We start from the raw sequence: 20,200 nt of genomic DNA, 5'->3' as shown, positions 1-20,200 counted from the left end.
TAACAATTCCACCATCGCTCTGCCCCTATTTCACTACCAGCAGCAGCAGCAGCAGCAGCAGCAGCAGCACAGACAGATGACAGAGTCAAAGTCTTTTCCTCTTTCTCTCTCTAAACTTCACTCAGGAATAGTATTTGTTTTCCTGACAGTCACCTTAAAGCAGCTCTGTTTTCTATGTGAATGGGACTTGGTATTAAATCAGTGGTTGGAATTCAACTCACTATTGGAATTGAAGATTGAAGTTTTAATTAGTCTTTCCGGCCTTAGGCTCTATTTGTACTTATAGCAATGACATGTAGAGGTAACACGGCACGCATGTGCAATGAGCATTAGTGCCCACCTTCCATTCACCTCAGGCACAGGTAACAGTGTCCGCCGCACAAAGATACCAAATAAAAACAACACAAGGCCAGAGTGGCACCTCCACTGGCTCAGTTTTTAACAGGTTAACATGCTTTAATGGGAAAGGACGTCATGTGCTACGTGTGGACAGATAATCAAAAAAAAATATCTGTGATCATGTGAAAGTAAACTGTGTGAATTAATTGCACGCTGCTTTGCCAAATTGACTTCCATAAAGAGAAACACTTTCCTATGAGGCTACATTAACATGAATAATTTCACGGCATAAAACAGATGCTGGTGATGCATTTGTTACTCTTTATTTATTAATGTGCCACCCAACTAACAGAAATGGGCTGGAAAGGATTAAATACAGACCTTGTTTTGTGAGGGAAGCACGAAAGGCCTGTAATTTTTAGCTCAACTCCCGTCACCCGGCCGTGCTTTACATAAGACAAAGCTATTTCTTACAGCTTTGCTTTACCTTATAACGACTCAAGCAGCCTGAAGGGCATCATTTTAAATGTCACATCATGCACTATTCAAATGGTGAAGACGTGTACATTGGTAAACACTATGGTATTGCTTTGTGAGATGAAAAAGCATGTGTGAGGCTAAGATCAAATCTAACTACGCTGTTTTACTTTATGAAGATAATGTCATTTAATGATACTTTCTGCCATATTAAAGCTCAAGGAAGGAAAAGGAGAAAAAGGGTCCTCTGATGAAACCCCTAAAGACAAGGAAAAACATTTGTCTGTATTTGATAAATCAATGAATCCATTATTATGTAAATCAAGTGATTTCAGAGGGAACTTGACAGCTGCACTCGCTCGAGGTTCTGTTTTCAGATTCTGGGACAGAGGGTGCCGTTTTTGGCTGTTCTGTTAGGCAGCTGCATGTACACGTCCCTTTGGTCAAGTTTCTATTCCACCCTCGCAATTGCCTGTACTGCAAAGCACCACAATAAAGGAAAAAAGGTGTAAAGAAACCCCCACAAAATTAGACACAAAGGCTTTTCAGATGTCATTGTGATGAAGGCTCTCTTAGCAATTAACTTTTACTTTAGTGATTCTGCATACTGCATCTTTAAATAAAATAAAATAAGTATATTGATGGCTCTGTGATGGACTGGTGACCTGTCCAGGGAGTACCCTGCCTTTTGCCTCCCCGTGACCCTCATGTGGAGGATAAAGTGGTAAAAGATGGACAGAAGTATATATATATTGATATTTATTTCACTCAGTTAAAAGTACTTAATCCTGTTAATAATCCTGTTATTGTGATCAAATGAGACACTCCTAACAGCAGTTTGTTTTTGCACTGCTGCATTACTGAACAGAGATGTGGATCAATTCAGTGAATTCATTCTTGTGGTCGTTGCACATTTCTATTTTTATTTATGGCGACCATGGAGTCTAGACACTACCTCACTTGGGATTCAGGTCATGACAAATGTCATGATTTTTTATTCTTTTTAAAGCAATGGTTCATGACAAACTGCATCAAATGTCACTGACCTTAAACGATTGGAGTTAATAATAGATTACTGATATAACTTCTCACAGAAGCAAAAGAAACCAGAACATAATCTCTGTTTTTATATATGTATATACTGTGAAACACTGTGAGATTAAGAGACCTGAACATACTGTACATGTGCTCCATTTTTTATTTTGATTGATGATGGTGACATGGAGGGGGGGGGGGCATCTGGGACCATTATCTATTCTTATTTAAATAGAGACCAAACTCTTATTCTGGCACTGAGTGCGAGATCCTTTGCGTTTACAATTCAAGCTGTTAATGAACTCAATTCAATTTGACTCCGTGTTAAGCAGCTTGTGTATTTAGGCACAGTTTTCAAGATGAGGGTTTGTAAATTCATTTAATCTCAGTCCCCCCCAAAATAATCGTGTTCTGAGAGGGTTTAATAAGTATAAATGCATTTCTGCTCTCAAAATAACACTTAAAGGGATATTATACAACTTTTTCATTTTTAATGAGCCAGTTTAAAACGTGTCATTATTTATTACTTACTGGAAAAGGCACTGTGAGGAAATGTAACCACCCAATGGAATGATTTGAGTTGAAATTGCATGTAGATAAAAAGTTATTCTGCATAAATGTGAATTGCCTATTACTCTGAGCTTGCAGGCAGGAGTTTTTATCATTTACCTGAGTTTAATGGAGCAAATATCGTGATGCGCACAGCTTTGTTACCGCCTCACACCACGTTCTTCTGCAGCCTATTTAACTTTAACCAATATGGTAACCTGGTGTGTGCGGCCTTGTAGTTGCATAATTCATGCTCTGGACTTCAAGGCCTTGACCTTCTGGTCACAATCTGGTGTTACTGACCTCACAGGCTGAGTAGCATCTTTATTTTCAGGTTTAACTAGTTTCCATTAAATTGATTGACGCTTGGCTCAATAAATCTCAACTTCCAAAATAAAAGATCAAATTACACACATGTATCAGCTGAAAATCACTGAAATCAGAGGAAACACTAGGAAATGTCATCATTTCATCGTGAAGGGGATTAATTATTCAGCAATGTGATGCATTTTTACATATAGTCATTTATGTCATTTGCTTTATAGTCTAATTTTGGTTTTAGTTGTTTTCACTAGTTTTTCTCTAATTATGACCCTATATAGTTCACATGTTCTCCCTGTGTGTGCGTGGGTTTTCTCCAGGTTCTCCAGTTTCCTCCCACAGTCGAAAAACATGCAATTTGGGGATTAGGTAAATTGGACACAATAAATTGACCGTGGGTGTGAATGTGAGAATGAATGGCTGAATGGTTGAATGGTTGTTTGTCTCTATATGTGGCCCTATGATGGACAGGAAAACTGTCCAGGTTGTACCACGCCTATCACCCTATGTCAGCTGAGATTGGCACAGCACTCCTGTGACCCTCCTGTGGAGGATAAAGTGGTGGAAAATAGATGGATGGATGACCCTAAATAACTATCTTTGAGGAATTGTGAAAACACCACATGTATGAAAATCATTCTGAAAATATTCACAAAAAAATTACTTTAAGATAATTTTTCTCCATTATGTTATACGATTGACCCAAGCATAAGCTGAACTAACCTCAGTGGGACTGTAATATTTGTAACCTGTGTAACCTGTAATTTGCACATTTGCTAATTACCAAGAGAGTTTCACTGAACAGATAAACGCGTGTTTTAGTCTTACTTGTTTTCTTTCTTTCTTTATAATTAATCAAAGATAAAAGCAGATAGAAGTGAGAGATCTGCTTCACCTTGGTGACAACACTGAACGTCTGTTCAACACAGTCACTGAGCATTTAGATCATCTTACCTCATTCCCTGCTTTATCCCCTCTGTAAGATCTGAATCGCATAGTAAAACAAATCTTTCCATGGTTGTTTGCAGTTACTTTGCTAATTAAACCCAGAGGCATGAGACTAAAACCCTCTCAGTCCTTCTCTCAGCAAAGGTAACAGGTGAAAGTCACTGCAAACTTATATCTATGATCTTACAAGACAAAATGCAACTATAGTACGAAGTTCTTCCGAGTTTGAGACAATGAATTATTCATTTTTTCCCCACACCTTCACACATATACTTATAAATACATATATTCATTCCTTGACATGTTTCTGATTCTGAGACAACCGAGCTTTCCTAAAAACAACAGATCTCACACGGTGAATCTCAATGTTTACTCTAAAGGAGTGAGGGATTTGTTTACAGCTCTGGGTAAACAACAAAAGCTACACAACTGTCTTGCTTTGCTTGCTTCACTTGGCTGGTCGACCTTCACTGTGCATTAATGGTGTACAGTAAGTGCAGAGTTTGACATGAGACGGTTGTTTTCACATTCATATGCAGAGGGAGGAAAGTTTATCTGTTTCCACCTTTAATATAAGTTTGAATTTGTGTTATATTTGTGAAAAAATTGCATTTACTGGTGTTTTGGTTTTGATGAAAAATCACATGAAACATAAATGAGTGTATATACCTGGTGTTGTTTTTTATATGTCTGAACTTAACACATCTTTATTTTTAAGACCGTTGCCTCTGATGAAGGATATAAACAGATGTCCGAGCTGCACAACAAAAAAACACATGACACCAAGAGAGGATTTGAGACGGATTACCACTGCTCACAAAAGCAAAACACTCAAAGCCTCAGCAGAAAGGTTTTTCAATACGTTCCACTTGAGAATGCATTTAAAATTCAGTCTGGATGAAAGAAATGAATAATCACCATTGTTTCCGAATCTAGAGCTGGGCTGGTACTCGCACTGAACCCAAACAATTCAGTGATGTAACATATTATAATGGGCATCGGACCACTTATGACAGGTGTCATCCGCTGCATTTGCTCAAGGGCAGGACATTGTGTCAGCAGACACTGGTGGAGGCAGGTTATAATTATGTTCATTTGGATCCAATTATCTGTTTGAACAGAATTCTAAGAAAGTTGAACTATTTTAACTGCAGCATTCAAATTGGTTGAATGAATCTGCCCCAAAATAAATGAAGCCACATTTCATTCCTAAAAGGCAGGAATTCATTTTAGCCACATCTGTCAAACTACTGCTCCTCACTCCCTCACTCCCTGTTTGATTGATAAATAATACTTTGCATATGAAAAGGTGTAAAGGAAGTAAATAACTGAACACTGCACACTCTGTCTACAATACAATATAATAGAACTGTTATTTCCATTTCACAGTCACACACTGATGCATTTGTACCAGTGCAGCACCTATATCAAAAATATGAATATACATTAAGACCTCTACAACTGGAAAAGTTTAAACTCTAAAAACAAGCACACACACACTCAAGCATTTTGGACTCATCAACATCTCAAGTGTTTGCTCTCAATCTCACCTGTAGTTTCAGCCAAAGCTGGCTCGCTCCTCTTCCTCCTCTTCGTCCTCCTCCTCTGCTACATCTCTCACTTCATTAGCTGGTGCTGCTCCTTCCTGACCCTCTCTTCATATTTCAGCTGTCAGCAGCAACACCGGTTAAAGTCTGGAAATAATCAAAACAGATTAATTGGTGAAACGATGATACTGCGATCAACCTTTCGGCTTTCTGATATTTACACATTTGGTTTGCCAATATCACCGTTGCTTGGACATATTTTTAATGCAAACAATCAGCTTAAGCGATAAATATTTGCCGTACTTTTTAATTGGAGGGGCCGATTATATTTCACCTCCTTATTTCTGAATTCCTTAATATTCTTTAATGCAGGTTTTCTTCATTCATTCCATTCAAACTGCCACATTTGTGAATGGAGAAACGGTAAATGACAGGCATTAAATAACTGGCAACCAAACAATTGAAAAATCCAAGTGTACTCTTCACGTTACTGTTCTGCTTCATTAACGTATGTATATCCTCTTTGTTTAATGTATTAAATGAAATGCTTGCCTGTGTTTTCCGTTTCTGTGTCATTCTGCTGACATGATGTGAAGCCTTGAGGCTGGATGTAGCCCACAGGCCAGAGGTTGACGATCACTGGCTATGTGATGAGAACACACATATTATTACAGAGTTGTGTGCATGTATTTGTGTGTGTGTGTGTGCGTTCGTGTCACTGAGGCGGGCTCCTTGTAGGGAGCTGCAGGGAGGCCCTCCATGGGTGGCTGGATTTGAGTTACGGTGCTGCTCAGCAGCGACACAGCTCAGCTACTCGCTTTCAAAATGTGATGATGGCAGCTTGGGAATCTCACCAGTCGGGGTGAGACACAGGAGCAGCAAGGCATTCTTTGAAAGTCACTTGGCAACTTGAAAACAAACAAAAAAAAAAAATAACACTCTGACACCGTCTTGAAAAGCAAATTCACCTGGTTTTGAACGCGACAACACTCATCAATTACATACACTGTAAGCACGTCTTGTCTCAATCATTGGTTACTCAAACACAGTAATTGTTCTCCCAGGAAGTAACAGGAAAGGGTAACACGTAGCTCAATAACACTTCCCCTCTAATGTGCTTCGCTTCACTGATTATCCCCCATGATGACACCATTAGTCTTCTCCCATGGCAAAACTGATAGACAGCAAATTGACTGCATAAACTAAACCTCACCCACCAGTACACACAGAAGCTGGTCCATCTCAACCTGTTTTTTTCACGGCGTTATCTGGAGGTTAGCTCTCCTAAGGCTAAATGAGCCAAGAAAGTTTTGTGGCCATTTCTCAGTGAACCTTCTGCACTGCAGCACTTCTCTGTTCAAGATGAATCTTTTAGCTTAAAGCATCTGGAGCTACAGGGAGAAGGGGCCTAATGCACTTCTCATCTTATACACTGCACTCTTCACATGCACGAACCAAAGTGCTCTTCAGAACTGCAGGTAGAGTCAGAGAGACAACTGAATTAGTGGATGCTTTGCATTTGATTTTATAAAACATGTTTAAAAAGATTCATCAGTTATATTTAGATGTAAAATGATATATATATATATATATATATATATATACATATATATATATATATATATATATATATATATATACATATATATATATATATATATACACATATATATACATATATACATATATATACATATATATGTATATACATATACACATATATATATATTTTCAGTCTCTTCCTGTGAGCTCATGATAAGATGTCATGTTTGGGGACACATGTACAAATCTAATCTGGCTCCAGTTCCACTTCTCAGATACGTTCAGGGATCCAAAAGTCTTGTGATGTGATTTTAATCTGCAGTACTGTGGTTGACGCACAAGTGCATTCAGATTCCTGCACTTCTTTGCGTCATTGTCATACTGAAGTATGAATTTAAATTCATGTAATTTACCACATCAAACTACACTTGTGACTAACAAAAAAACAAACTTTAGAAGTTTTAGTAGAAGGATTAAAGAGGAAAAATATTTATATATATATATATATATATATATATATATATATATATATATATATACATATACATATACATATATATATACATATATACATATATATATACACATATATACATACACATATATACATATATATACATATATATATATATATATATATATATATATATATATATATATACATATATATACATATATATATATATATACATATATATACATATATATATATACACATATATATATATCAGGACATGTTTTGATAGTAACTGCTGGCTGATGATAGCTGTAGATTAATGCTCAAATACTACTCCTTGTTTCATTGTAAACAACAGGCCGCGCAGGTTTTTCGCTCACGGTGAAAAATATGAGCAAGAGCCAGTGAAATAGCAGCCCGTGAGAGTGGAGCCTGAAGTGAAGCTGAATAAAACATTCTCTCTTTTCAGAGATGTTTTCTCTTCAAAACATCTCTGCCATCAGTGTAATTCCTTGCTCTCAGCTCAATCAAAGAAATTATTATATTTTGTTCACAAAGGTAGCAGCTACCAACAGAGCAACCCCCATACACAATAATAGAAATGGTTGGAATTTAATGTAAAGGAAAAAATGAGATTGACTAAGTATTCAGACCTTTTTTTTTTAATTAAACTATACATTGCTTGTGATCACACTCTGATTGAGTGCAAAACAATTCAACTAATGGGCATGATTCATAAGAACACAACCTACATCTATGCATGGTTTCACAGCTGACGCTGCAAAAACCAAGCCATGAAGATTGAAGGAGCTCCCTACAAAGCTCAGAGGACCAGATCTGAGAAACACGCGCACACACACATACACGCACACACACACAGAAAAAATGACAACTTTAAAACCAAACATTCCCAGGAACACAGTGTCTGTCATTACTTTATGTCTGGAGTGGCTGAGTGCATTTCCAACTGTGCATTAACAGTTGTGTCACTTTCATATTTAATTTTTCCTCTTTAATCCTTCTACTAAAACTTCTAAAGTTTGTTTTTTTGTTAATCACAAGTGTAGTTTGATGTGGTAAATTACATGAATTTAAATTCATACTTCAGTATGACAATGACGCAAAGAAGTGCAGGAATCTGAATGCACTTGTGCGTCAACCACAGTACTGCAGATTAAAATCACATCACAAGACTTTTGGATCCCTGAACGTATCTGAGAAGTGGAACTGGAGCCAGATTAGATTTGTACATGTGTCCCCAAACATGACACCTTATCATGAGCTCACAGGAAGAGACTGAAAATGTAGCAGCAAAGCAATGTTACACTATGGCGCTCTCGCCGTGCTGACAGATTTTTATTATTCATAAGCAACGCCAGCATAAGACCACAGAGAAATTAGCTGTTGACAGAGAAATAAACAATTCAAATTCTTTTTCTTTAAACAGATGTGAGTCTGTTTAAAGAAATCTTATTGTTTTTCTTGAATCCACCTTCTAATGCCACGCTCTTCCTACTCCTCCGCCCTAATCCAGCCTCTTCACATTACTCCACATTCTCCACATTAGCTGCTGCATCTGTGCTTTTAGTCAACACAATTACTGGCTGTGGATGTTGTGGATGTTGTGGATGTTGTGGATGTTGAGAGCGCGTGTCAGTCAGTTACTGAGCTAGTGAACACTTTGAGAAGAGTAGAGGCCAGCGCATCAGTTCAGTCGTACAGAAAAGCTTTGAACAAGTTCCAGGACAACTTTCCAAAGATTAAACACCGAGAGTCCCAGAGTTTCTTTTTTCATCTGTGAAGATTCTCAGTCACCCAGTCACTGTATCTTCGAGAGTGTCCCTTCCCTCCCTCCCTCTCTTTTCCATCATTGACAGTATATTGTATTGTTTGTTTTTTTGATCACCACCAGAAGATCGGTGTTATCGTTATTGTTAAGCTGATCTCCAGCTCTGACCTATTGATTAGCCACACATGAAACTAGAAGCTTGAATATGAAATGACCCATTTTCCTTGATGGTAGACAAGTATTGATTTCTTTCTGCCTAACACATGCACGTCTTACCGTTACTTACTAAAAGTGCTGTGAGTGTAAAGGAATGGTGTAAATATATTTAGCGTATTGATTTGTGTACTGTATGTTGGATTCCATATTCATTAGAAACATGGTTTGTGAAAAACGCAGTATAAAACAATCGACTAAAGAGATCACGCTCAGTCCAAATTATAACCCCGATTTCTGACAAGCTGTTTAACAAACCAGTGAACACATTACGAGAGCTGATGTGTGATTTACGTCTTGAGAAATTGGAAGTGAGTTACGGTTCTCGCGAAGGAATACCAAACAAACAATTATTTGAATCTATTGATTACGCAGTGATTGGTGTGATTTGACTTTAGAGGATTTCATTTGAATGGAAAGTGCGAGTGAGCGCGGTCCTCTGCAGTCACCTGCGACCTCTCCCATATGCCACAGTTTCACAGTGATTTCACGCCCCAGTGAGTTGCTCATTCTATTGAAAATAAATGCATGTTCCCAGTGAATTATTATTAGCCTCCGATTTACTGAGCTGTAGGTTGTACACAGAAGTCCCTTCACACCTTGGTCATTGTATCATAAGCGCAGCAGACATTTGGACATGTCAGAAAATCACAAGTGTAAACGTTTGAATTAATAACGGCTGAGTTCCATTGAGCTGCTTCAGTTTCAGCTCTCGTCATAAGTGTTACGATTATAAACAGCGTCGTATACGTCACAAAGAAGCACAACAATTTGTGTGAAGATAGAAAAAAATGAATGATCCGCTTATTTATGCCTCTCCTAATCAATTCATAAAACGTCAGCAAAAAAGGACAAACTGCATATATAAGTGATGTTCCCGTTTCTCACCATTACATTAAGATGTTTGCAGGGACTCCACTTAACGGCTCCTAAATAAATTTTGCAAAGAGGCAGGGACATGATTTTTATAACGAGGCTGAAAAAAACCATTAACGCTCACTTAATAAACATTAACTATGTCTTATTAGTGCTTTATTGATCCTGGAATAGCAACTCCAGAGAGCAGCGTTGACGCAAAACATACTTATACAGCAGTGACGTGTCAATAGGGTAATTAAGATGTCCGGGAGACTGTCCAGAGAGAAATGATGGTTTGTACTTTAAAAATGAAAGACAAAGATGAATGCAGCTCAATATACCAATAATGATTTATCTTTTCTTTGCCACTGTGAGCATGCTCTCCATTAACCCCCGTTGACCTCTAAACTTTTGGTAAGGGTTAACAAGAACGAATCACAAAGTGACTTGAGGAGGAAGCTGCTTTTATGCAGAGTGATCTCCCACTGTTAACTAAATACATATCAGTCTGTTGAAGCATGCAACTTAATTGGGTTGCTGCATCTTCCCGCTGTGTGAATTCTGTTTTTGTTGTCATCTAAAGAAATGAAGTTGGTGCTGCTGTTTATTAATTATGAATGTGGGGGAACTCTGAAGTGACAGAATGGCATGCATAAATCCTACAATAGCTCTGTAGAGAGTTGTATATACAGATATTCACATACTACATGAAAATTCTACGGTTACACGAATGGAGCAGGAATAAGAATTCCATTTGTGATCATGGCATTTTTGTTTTTAAACGGCACCCTATGGAAAACAGCGAATATACATGAGCTTTTATTAATTCTGTGAGTCCAAAGGACATTCTGCTTCATCAATTCAAAGTGGACGCTAAGCACTCTCACAGCAGAGTCGTCCAACAGAGACGGGGAATGTTTGGAAATGGAGGCAGCGGGCCAAATGGTTTCATGCTCACTCATAGGCTGTGCATGCATGCATGCATACGAGCAGCCACTGGCACTCTCCACAGGGCAAATAACTCCTCAGAGTGCAATTCACTGCTGTCTTTCAATTTGCATGTTATTTAGTTGCCTTGTTATTTAGTTGACTTTTTCCAGTCTGCTGCATCACATGTCATCTCTCAAAGTAATCAGAGTTTTTGGAGCTTTAAATGATCAGATGCTGATGTGATCATAAATTAAAATGTATTTCTATTTCTTTTTTTTTTTCCATGTTTGTTTCCTACTAATGAGGCATTTGATTGGATTTACAACTGAATTATTCCGAAAATGAGTGTTTTGAAATGGAATGTTTAAATGTTATTACTGCAAGGATTGTGAGAGCAAGAGTTATTCTGTCGGTGCATGTTAGACGGTGTCAAGTTCAAATAAAAACAAACACAGCAGTATCAGTTAGTCCGCGAGGCACTTAGAGACTGTCTCCTAAATCACCTTGGAAACAAACAAATATTTACAAAATTGATGAAGTTTGACAAAAAAAAAAAGTTCATCACTTACTTAATGTTGTAGTTTCTTGCTGTGCTAAAAACTTTCAATGACAGTTACATATCAATCATGGTGAGGTTTTGGTGTCATTAAACCAAAATAACTGCATTTATCTCATATAAATGTGTGTTGGAAAAAGCAAATAAATCACATCTTTTCAAACAAAGTACCAGCTAAGCAACACTAGGTACATGATGGCTGCATCTGTTGTTCACAGTGTGTCTGCTGCCACGTCTTACATATGGTTTGCCCTTGAAAAGAGCCATAAATAATAGTATACTCAACTAAATGTGCGAATAAATAATTGTGTCAAAAGATGAAAAACAACAACTGCTCTAACTTGATTCAACATCTTTGTATTGGTGGTGTCAGAAGTGTCAGTTTCAGTGGCGAAAAATGAATCTGCACTTAGATCTGTACGAAACGACAGCAAACAAAAGCAAACACTTTTGGAAAGTCTAATTACGTGAGTATTATCAACAGTTCAGCCTGGCTGACTCTTAATGAAACAAACCCTGATGCAATTGTCTGACAAATTGCAATTCTTACTGACTATGAAAAGTTGCCATTTACTTTTTTTAAAGTTAACTATAAATGACTCGAGGCAGGCAGCATAATTTCACAGAACTAGTTTTTGTGACGGCAGAGGCGGCTAAGAAGAGAAACATGACAGAATCTCTGGAATGAGAAAATCGAAGAAAGAAAACAAAGGAGACTGAAAGTTATGAGACGTGGGCTTGAACAAAATGAGACACATTTATTGACAACAGTGACATAAAAAGGGAGTAATTTGTTTCATGACCAGTAAGGTCTCTCTTGTGTAGCTTTATGGGCAGTTCACATGCAAGTCTCTAACAGAGGGACACAAAGTCCTGACATGGTCACGATGCACATTTGTCATGATGTTTTCCGAGGCGCGGGTTAAGGTTAGGGTTTTGGAATGCAGCGAGTTTTTTTAATAAAAAAATAAAAACTGGTCTTTTGTCAACTCTGAAATAAACTCTGAACCTCCATCGTCCAGACGAAGCTTCTGAATCAGGTACAGTGAAGGGCAAGATACACAGACATGTCAAGGTTGTGGGTTTTATTTTTCACACATGCATTAAGGAGCAGTGCTGATAATCCATTTCCAGACCCTAAAGATCCTCAGTTAAAAACATCGCTACTAGGAAACACACACAGAGAGCCGTGTAGAGCTGATAGACATAATCACCACCGTGTGAACTCATTTGGCAATAGCTTAAATGTAAAATATATTTGTTTGTATTTAAAAGTTACACACTGCAGCTTTAAATGGGGCAAGGAAGGACATGAGTTTGCATGGAAGTTATTCTATAAAGCAAGAAATAACAAAAATAACTTAGATGTCTGTTGTTTCTTGTATGAGAGTTGAAACACATGAAAACCTTTTTTAAATATAAGGACCACCTGTGGTTAATCCATTGGACATAAATGGAAGAGACACATGTGTAGTCCATGCAACTGAAATTGGGTTGATTTGTCCTTACACCTTTCTCTTCACTTGCCTTTAATAGCACAGCTTTCATCTATTTGTTCAGAAGCTCATGTATAACGTTGCTACAATAAAAAGTGTGACCTCAGGCTATGGTACATTGATTTTTCAAACTACTTCTTGACTGCATAAAAGCTTTCTCGTGTACGATATAAAGACAATGGAGGGCTAGCATTCATTATTTACAATCAAACATTGCAGATCTCTGTGACGGTTAGGTGTGTGAGTTCTGTTTAGTGGTTCAACTTCCAATATTTTCAACTGCCACATTGGACAAAGAGTAATGACAGATCACATGTAACACAAATGAGAGGTGTTTGATTATCACACGTGAATGTAAGAATGTAAACAGGAAAGTCATAATTATAGTACACACTTTAAAATGAGCTTGCTCCACTGTACTTGGCAGAGGTTTAGTCGTTCCATTTACAGAAACACTTGGCGCATGAGGTTACTACATCCCACTGGTACTCACACAGCAAACCCAATTCACTCTTAAAGTCATGTGCTTTGTAACATGCTTTTTAGGTAAGGTGGTACATTATATTTTAGATTTAAGATGTTCCTTTTTTTTATCAAAGAAAAAAGAAAGAATTGATATCTTCATATTTTTGAAGTGCTGATAGATGAAGAATGCTTTTCTGTCCAAAAAACACTTTAAATCCCAAATATGTTTTGTTTAATTTGCTATTACAGAAAATAGCATTTGAAAACTGACAATTTAGTTAGAATGCGAACGAACAATAGGAACAGTGACAGCTTTTACAGGTCGTCATGTTTTACGACGAGTAACGAGACTATAATAACTGGTTGTCACTGGTCACAACAAAGATTAATCATTTAAAAAAAAATAATTCAGAAAGTCAGTCAGTGTTAACCTGGAGAGTTTTTCTTGACATTCAGGGATTTCTAGCATTTCTGATATGCTGTGAATGGAGAAGCCAAAGACAGGAAATGAACGGGGGTTGAACTCAAATGAACTGCCTTTGAAGAGGAGCTTTTATCTTCTCAGACTTGTTCTTGCTTTAGGTAACAAGCAAGCAGACACCCATTCCCAAATAAATCATAAAGGCGGACCACAACACAAAAACAATGTGGCTGCAAACAAATGGTGCTCATTCAAGGCACATAGCAAATGTATCACAGACGTTTGGAAATTTATAGTGAAGTTCTTAATAAAAAAAAAAAACAGTAGTTTTTGTAAATAAACTTGTAAATAAACAGTGACGCACCGGTACAGTAGAAAAAGTTATTTTAACCCATTTCTTTATTTTCTATTCTTTGAAGGACTGATTTATTTTTCGTCTCTCGCAAGAGTCACAGCAATCCTCCTCTTGTATTATGTAGCTGTCATGGTACATTAATGTTTTTTAACTACTGTAAACCTTTGCAGAATTATCTCTTTTAATAGTTTGATGTTCTTGTTGAGTTTCTGGTTTGTGGTGTAATACATAGTTTACATTTTTGTGTGTATCTGCGTCATTACCTCGTTTATGAAGCCCTAAAAGTCCACAACCATCAGTTCAGCCACTGCTGAGAGCGCAGGGTTTGATTGTTTTCCTGAGCTCTACGAAGCGTAACGGCACTTCCGTTGACTAGTTAGGTCACTGGCGAATTTCACCACTCCTCTAAACAGCAGCGCCTCCTAGTCCGGGCACATCCGGTGACGCACTTTTCAAACATAGAAGAAGAAGAACTACTCTTGTAGTTCTTCTTCTATGGTTTAAAGTAGCAATATAAAGCAGGACACAGCACCAAACTTCACCTACAGGAAGGAGCAGTGCCAACAATACGTATATAACTGTCTTTGTGTGCTTGTTTTGTCGTTTAGCATTAGCGATAGGCTAAGCTAAACGCTACGCTCAGTTTCCTTTGCATGTGTGTTTATCATCTCGGTAACCACAATGTTATCCAAGCTACAGGCGTCCTGCAGCAGTCTTGCACTTGTCACAGTGTCTTCTGACTCGGGCTCAGACTCCGGATCAAATGCGTAAGGAATTACGGCATTACTCAATGTTTTGATAATTGCTAGCTGTGCATCCGCCTTTCCAGAGGGAGAGCTGCGGGTCTGAGAGCTGACGTGCCAATTACGTCACTTTCAGGTAACTGGCCAATCACAAGACAGTGGGAAAGCTCTCGTTGGCTGGCCAATCACAAGACATTCCGTGTTCTGCGGGTGTGGTTTTGGTCTGAAACAGCACGGCTGACGAGAGCGTCAGTGACGAGACATTTACATCGGCCCGTTTGTAGCAACAAGGATGTTTTTGACCATAAAAACGACTTCATGTTTGTAAGTACACCTCCATATCTCACATAAGTGAGACAGGACCATGCTATGGCCGCTTTAATGTGCATAATTTTAACATAAACTTTGACAAAAGAACATAGAGTGGCTCTATTTAACACACACAAGAGGTGCAATTATCATAACATAAACCTTATGAAATAAAGGAAGATAATTAGTAGACGACTTCTTTCTGGCCAGCTCTAACTTAAAATACTTTTCATTTGGTTGGTTGCCAGCAGATAAATTAAACACAACACTTACAACAAACACGTATTATATTTTTTTATGAATAAAGACTAGGAGTGTGCACCACTCACTTAGAAGACTATTCAACATGATTTTTTGATACATGGGCTTTGATTCAATCCAGGAAATATGATTTTTATCATGGAAATAGTTGTTTTAGTTCAATTATTCAAAGATGACGAAGATGAAACTACTAAAAATACTATTAGAATATGTTTTGTCTTCTTTCTGTGAAGGTTTACAGTCATCCAGGTGATTGTATCTTCAGAAGTGTAGCTGTAGGCAACTGGACTTGCTTTAGTTAAAGGTAGAGTGTGTAACATCTTGGTGATTATTTTATTTTAATTTAGCACAAATAAGATAATATAATTAGACACACCTAAAATAATTAGACATCAGCTGATTGTAAGAATGTTTTCATCACTCCAGAATGAGTCTTTTATGTTTATATCAGGAGCTGGCCGCCATTTTGGGAACCATGTTTTGAATTTCGGTGATAACTGAAGACCTTATAGTTCCTCCAACACAGTTGGAAGGGAAGGTTGAAGTGAGGGATATTCAGCTGCAACATGCCACTTCACCTATAAATGTTCCTTTAAGTTGAAGACATTTCACCTCTCATTCCATAGGGTTCTTCACATCAGACGAAATGGTAGAAAAGAAAACTACAGTATTTAGCCTCTGTTGGCTGGATACCTGTCGAGAGAGTAATTATGTTAAAAAATGCAGGTCGTTCACCCTCTGACACAGTTTCAGGTTGTTAGTTTCAGTCTAGGTGAGAATCGTTAGATCACAATTGTTAGGGTCACATGAGATACAGTCTGCCTGTGCTGTGGCACTCTTACAGGTAGTAAGTACTCAAACTGGTACGGTTCAGTTTGGTACAGTACGGTACGGTTTGGAACTGAAATGAGGAACAATGGAGGAAGACGCTTTTCTGTCGCCCAATTAGCTAACTGTCGTGGGTCTAGCTCCACCCGTACCGTACCCTTTCTCTGGTACCCCAAGGAAAAGGTACAGAAAAATAGAACGGTTGGGGACGGTTATTTTGGTGCTATTCTTAACGCAAACAAAAACAAAACTCGGTAACACAGCTGTAAGGCAGTAATGTGTAATGTTCTGTGCCATTGAGAAGAAGTGTCTGTGAGTCCATCATATGCTAGTAAAAAGTAAGGTTTAACAAAGTAGTAAGGTTTACTTTTGCATAAATATGTACAGCATGTGTGGCCGAGAGTGTGCATGCAATATGGCATCTGTCCATTTAGGTCCAGAGTGTATTTGTATGACAAAACAGAGCAATGTGCATCATTTGTTGACACTGCTCTTGGCTACAGAAAAACAACTGTAATGGCTCCTCTGTGATCTCTTAAGAGATTATTCCAAGACATTTTCTACCACTTACGGCTGAAAGTGTACACCGAGCACACAACTCTTAAGTCTCTGCTGACACCTGATGACACGAGGGTTCACAATAAAACTGACACCAGTGTGTCTGTAGTAGTTCAAAGGCTAAAACTCTGGGCACTCTGACAGCATACATTAGGACATCGGTCTTTCTGAAACTGAGCTCATTTAGGAGTTCATGTGCAGGTAAAAATTCAACAGAGACAATATCTAACCAAAGCATACATACAGAAAATATGAACATATTCACAACTGCTTAACAAACCTAACCTAATTGGATGCCAAAATAAATGATATCTGCTATTACTCTTTGACAACATGTGCATGTAAATCTTTGGAACACTGAAGACGGACAGCCACTACCGACCTCACGTTAACTGTCATTACTGGCAAATATAATCTCTGTGGCCCAATGATTCACAAAATAAGACAAGCCTGAAGAATGATGGAATAAAGCCTGCACTTAGGAAAGACATAAGTGGCCACTACAAAAAAAAAAAAATACTAAGATCAGGTCATTTAAATATTGGTTTCATTATGTGTTGCATTATGTTAGGGATTGTGACAAAAAGCAGAATTACTGAAAGCACAATTACTGAAATCGTTCTTTCAGTAAAGTCGATTGCATTGACATTTCATTCAGTTCACTCACGTATAGTGCACTGTGTAGGGCGGTGTGTGCTCACTGTTTATTCATTGATGGTGAGAGCATTTCAGCATTTCAGATCAATTAGGCAAACTCATTATTACAACATGTGAAATAGATAAGTACCTTTACCCGCCTGAATTTAAAAAAAACAATGTACTGTGTGCCTCAGTGTATGACCTCACATCCATCATAAACCAAAATGTTATCCTTCCTCAGCATCCATTTTAACAATAACAATCACACTGGTGACCCCTCTCCTTCCATTATAATGTCAAAATGACCATTGAGGGTGTCCATCATTTTGCATTCTGCATTTTAGCTGTTTTGCATGCTGCCACACTTCAGTTTGAATATTATGTTTATGCATTCAAAGTAGCAAGTGTGACTGTGGAAATTTGCAGACTTAAACACAGCATTTGTTTTTATAAACCAACTTCAAAGTGCTTGTGGAGTATTTTGCAGTTTCTTTGTTTTTTTTTTCTGTCATTATCGTATAGTGTGTGTGTGTGTGTGTGTAAGACACTGTATGTGTCTGAGACGCTGCAAGAGATCAAAGTAAACCAATAAACAACACACTGGTTTATGCATAAGATGCTCACCGACTCAAGGACGCTCCCAGTTTAAGGTGCGGTGTTATTCTACAGATTTCACTCCTTATTCGGCTTCAAAGGCACTCTTGTCTGAGCAGATAACGTTCCACAGTACTAAATTTGTTATTGTTTAAAGCTCCCAATGTGTTAAGTCACACATCAAGGGCGACTGAAATAATTGGAATGACAATATTAATTATGTTAATTATCATAAATTTGTAATCATTAGCAGCATTTTATGAAAACCTTCAGCCTTTTCACATTGTACACTGATCACGTTACAATAATAAAGCAAACATAAGGTGAATTTCAGGGCATTTACAAAGCACTCAACTGAAACTACAGTGACAAATTGCCACATCATGGGGGACATAACTATGATGTGATTTGATGAGACAAAGATTATGATGCAGTGAAAGAGTCATTGAACCAGTATGTCCTAGTGGCTGTGGGCATCTGTCCTTATGGACATTTTAGTGGAACACAATAAGGGGAAATATGTTCATCTTTTTTTCTTTTCTTTTTTTTTTATAATGGGCGGTATAGCGCTACAAATAAAATAAGGAGTCATAAATGCACTCTTAGCATATCATTGTTGATGTGGTTGATACACAAAATCATTTATAATGGAATCCATTTTCTGTATTTGTCTTCCTCGCAGTATATTTGTATTCGGTGCAACATCCATAATCGAATATGTGCTGTGTGAAAGGACCATCACAGGAACATGCTGCAGACAGTATTGGTCTCATCTTAGGTTGTGATAAGTCCTGCTGGTATAGTAAATGACCTCATTCAATGGTGAGAGCAGCCACAGCCCCTCTGTCCACCATGAGCTGGTGCACATTATTAACATATAAATCCAGCGGTATATGTCCAGGATTAAATTGTCAGCTTCCATCCCTTCCTCCGCCTCCGTCACTATACATATCTTGCTCATTTCTTTGTTTCCTTACTGTGCCTGCTCTCTGTGTGGCATGTAAGACTATTTCTCTTGCATGTCACCGTGATGAAAACAGCCTCCTGTGAAGACGAGTCGTTGTCCAGTTCTGACACCTCAGTTTGTTTAGAACATGGTTGTTGACGCTTTGGCAAACAATAAGATGGTGGAATGCAGCCTGACTGTGTTTCCTTTTCAGAATCAAGCACTTGACCTTTTGCAGAAATCTGTTGTGTTTATTTGCTCACAGATGTTTATTTAGGTTGGACCGATCTCGGTTGCCGCCTTTGTTTTTCCTCTGAGTAAGAGAATGTCTCATGGGCTTCCATCTAGGTGCAAGATTAACTTGATTTATGACTCATCGCAAATATTTGACCACCTTAATCCTAATAAGATCCTGAGTCTTGACTTTGAGATTGGCAGCAGATTGTTTTTGGTAACAGCTGTGTGATTTTCTAGCGTCATATAATGTTCTATTTTTCTACCAACATTATGCTAAAAAAGTCACAATTCTAACAAAATAATTACAACTAATATTAAACATTTTACCATTTTACCAACCAAGTGAGGATACAATGAAAAGCCTTATCATCTGTTCAACTTGAAGTTGAATACGTTGTATTTCGACATTGATCACAATCAGTAAAAATGAAAACATTTTCATCTTTCTCTCCTATGGTCTCCTGTGGTGCACAGCATGGCTCCATTTTAGGCCCAGAACAATTCTCTTTGTTTTAGATCCCACTGAAGTCTGTTTTTTTCTGTTTTTAGAAGACATAGCATCCATTACTACTGTATTAACATTTTAAGCAAAATAACAATGACAATCTACAGCCTCTTGTCCCTGGAGCTGAGAAGTGCCTTTATCATGTATCCAGGACTCCCAGTCCACTGTCTTTTAAATCTCTGTCCACACGTCAAAAAAAATCCTGGAATCAAAAAGTTCCTGGAATCATTTTTGACAAACAAACTATATTTTCAGCAGCAGCTTCTTTTACATTGCATCAGT

The sequence above is a fragment of the Solea senegalensis genome, linkage group LG12 (genome assembly GCF_019176455.1).
Source record: "Solea senegalensis isolate Sse05_10M linkage group LG12, IFAPA_SoseM_1, whole genome shotgun sequence".
Classification (NCBI taxonomy): domain Eukaryota; kingdom Metazoa; phylum Chordata; class Actinopteri; order Pleuronectiformes; family Soleidae; genus Solea; species Solea senegalensis.
This window is presented reverse-complemented; position numbering follows the sequence as displayed.